Source organism: Elephas maximus, chromosome 3, assembly GCF_024166365.1.
Source record: "Elephas maximus indicus isolate mEleMax1 chromosome 3, mEleMax1 primary haplotype, whole genome shotgun sequence".
NCBI lineage: Eukaryota > Metazoa > Chordata > Mammalia > Proboscidea > Elephantidae > Elephas > Elephas maximus.
Genome location: NC_064821.1, coordinates 115,524,122 through 115,527,643, shown reverse-complemented (window position 1 = coordinate 115,527,643; position 3,522 = coordinate 115,524,122).

Sequence of the window (3,522 nt, the reverse complement as noted above, 5' to 3'; positions counted from 1 at the left end):
AACTGTATACGCATACTTCCTTCTGTGTGGAAGACCCCTTTCTTTTTGTGGAATGCCCTTTTCCACCAATGTGGGACGTTTCTTTGACATTCAAGTCTCAATTTAAATGTCACCTACTTTGTGAGCCTTTTTCAATGTTATAAAGTGAAATTAGTGTCGTTTCCTCTGCTCCTGTAGTTTTTCTTCTGAATATCTTCAAATTTATTGAAATTATTTGTTTATATATCTATCTTTTCCATTAAGGGGTCCCGAGGTAACATAAAGGGTTAATGAACTCAGCCGCTAACTGGACGGTTGGAAGTTTGAGTGGACCCAGAGGCACCGGGGAAGAAAGGCCTGGCAATCTACTTCCAAAAAATCGGCCAATGATAACCCTATGGAGCACAGTACTACTTTGACACATATAGGGTCACCATGAGTCAGAGTCAACTAAAAAACAACTGGTTATTAGCTTTTCCACTAAACTTGAAATTTTTGAAGGAGGCAACCAATCTTTATTCATAAACATCTCCAGCCCTTACCACAGAACCTGTCATATAGTAGGCCCACAGAAGATACTTTTCAACGAATGACTCAGTCAATCAGTAAGTCTATGTTGACATTAAAGCAGTTAAATTTTGTGCTTAGAAACAAGGATCTTTCAAAATAAAATTTTGGTAATATAGATAAAAAGATTTTGAGTATGTTGTTGTTGTAAGATGCTGTTGAGTCAGTTCCAACTCAGTGACCCTATGTACAACAGAACAAAATACTGCCCGGCCCTGTTCCATCTTCACAATCCTTGCTATGATTGTGCCCATTTTTACAGCCACTGTGTAAACCCATCTCATCAAGGGCCTTCCTCTTTTTCACTGACTGTCTCTACCTTACCAAGCATGACATGCTTCTCCAGGGACTGGTCCCTCCAGATAACAAGTCCACAGTTTGTGAGATAAAGTCTCGCCATCCTTGCTTCCAAGGAGCACTCTGGCTGTATGTCATCCAAGACAGACTTGTTCGTTCTTCTGGCAGCTCATGGTATATTCAATATTCTTTGCCAACTCTGTAATTCAAAGGTATCAATTCTTAGGTATTCCTTATTCATTGTCCAACTTTCACATACATATGAAGCTAAACAAATAATTTTATTTTATAAAGATTGCCACAAAGCTGGTTCCTATGAGGTGGAGGTTAAAGACGTTTCAAATGTCCAACTTTTCCAAGCTGCTGTTCCGCTCCATCATCTCTGACATCAACTACTCTCTCTCCCCTCAGTACTCTCCCTCCTGTCTTTGGGTTCCCTAATTTGCTGCAATAGCTCACAGAACTCACAAACTGTAAAAAAGGAAAGGGTTCACATGGTTGTGGAGGCTGGCAAGTCCCAAATTCATGGGTCAGGTGAAGGCTTCTCCTGACCCATGTGGCTACACGACCTGATGAACCCAAACTGGCAGTTCAGACCACAGGCTGCTGGCTCACAAGGCTGCAAAAGCTGGCAAATCAGGTCACATGATAGGCCACTGGTCCGAGGGGCTGTGGAGGTCACCAAATCCCAGAATTGGGGGGGTCAATTGATCATGAAGCAGTTGCGATCCAGGTGCAGAGAGAAAGAGAGCCTTGCCACGACACACACACATATCTTAGATGCAAGCCACACCCAAGGAAAGGGTGTAATTTTAGTAAGGCTGGGGCTTGAGTCATGCCCTCCTGTAAGGCTGCTACCCAAGATACACCTTATACCAATCTCGCCTAATCAACATGTAGAAGCCTGGATCCACAATACATAAAATGGAGGACAACCACACAATAGTGGGAATCATGGCCTAGCCAAGTTGACACACAATCCCATCCTTCACAGCTTCCATATACCTTATATTTGCATAGTCCTACTCAATCATTGTGTGTGAGTCACAAAGACTATGGCTAGAAGGGCTATATCAAGTAATTCATTGCACTGCAGTTGTTATGTTGTTGTTAGGTACCACCCAGTTGGTTCAGACTCATAGCAACTCTATGCATAACAGAAGGAAACACTGCCCGGTCCTTCACCATGCTCACAATTGTTGCTATACTTGAGCCCATTGTTGCAGCCACTGTGTCAATCCACTTCATTGAGGGTCTTCCTCTTTTTCACCGACCCTTAACTTTACCAAGCATGATGTCCTTCTCCAGGGATGGATAACTCCTGGCGACAGGTTAAAAGTATGTGAAATGCAGTCTGTCCATCCTTGCTTAAGGAACTTTCTGGTTGTACTTCTTCTAAGACAGATTTGTTCATTCTTTTGGCAGTCCATGGTATATTCAATATTTTTCACCAACACCATAATTCAAAGGCACCAGTTCTTCAGTCTTCTTTATTCATTGCCCAGCTTTCACAGGCATGCGAAACCACTGACAACACCACGGCTTGGGCCACATGTACCTTAGTCCTCAGGGAGACATCTTTGCTTTTCAACACTTTAAAGAGGTCTCTTGCAGCAGATTTGCCAAACGCAATGCGTCTTTTGATTTCTTGACTGCTGCTGCCATAGCTGTTGATTGTGGAACCAAGTAAAATGAAATCCTTCACAACTTCAAACTTTTTTCCGTTTATCATGATATTGCTTATTGGTCCACTTGTAAGGATTTTTGTTTTCTTTATGTTAAGGTGTAATCCATACTGAAGGCTGTGGTCATTGATCTTCATCAGTCAGTAAATGCTTCAAGTCATATTCACTTTCAGCAAGCAAGGTTGCGTCATCTGCATAATGAAGGTTGTTAATGAGTCTTCCTCTGATCCTGATGCCCCGTTCTTCTTCATACAGGCCAAGTTCTCCAATTATTTGTTCAGCGTACAGATTGAATAGGTATCGTGAAAGGATACAACTCTCATGCACAGTTTTCCTGACTTTAAACCAATTAGTATCCCCTCGTTCTGTTTAAACTAATGCCTCTTGATCCACGTACAGGTTCCTCATAAGCACAGTTAGGTGTTCTGGAATTCCCATTCTCTGCAATATTATCCATAATTTATTATGATCCACACAGTCAAATTCCTTAGCATAGTCAATAAAGCACTGGTAAACATCTTTCTGATATTTTCTGCTTTCAGCCAGGATCCATCTGACATCAGCAATGATATATCTGGTCCTTGTCTTCTTCTGAATCTGGCTTGAATTTCTGTCAGTTCCCTGTTGATGTGCTATTGCAACTACTTTTGAATGATCTTCAGCAAAATTTTGCTTGCGTGTGATATTAACGATATTGGTCGATAATTTCCTCATTTGGTTGGATCACCTTTCATGGGAATAGGCATAAATATGGATCTCTTTCAGTGGGTTTGCCAGGTAGCTGTCTTCCAAATTTCTTGGCATAGACGAGTAAGCACTTTCAGAGCTGCATCCGTTTATTGAAACTCCTCAGTTGGTATTCCCTCAATTCCCAGAGCCTTGTTTTTTTTTTTTGCCAATGCCTTCAGTGCAGCTTGGACTTCTTCCTTCAGTACCATCAGTTCCTGAGCATATGTTACCTCCTCAAATGGTTGAAGATCAACAAATTCTTTTT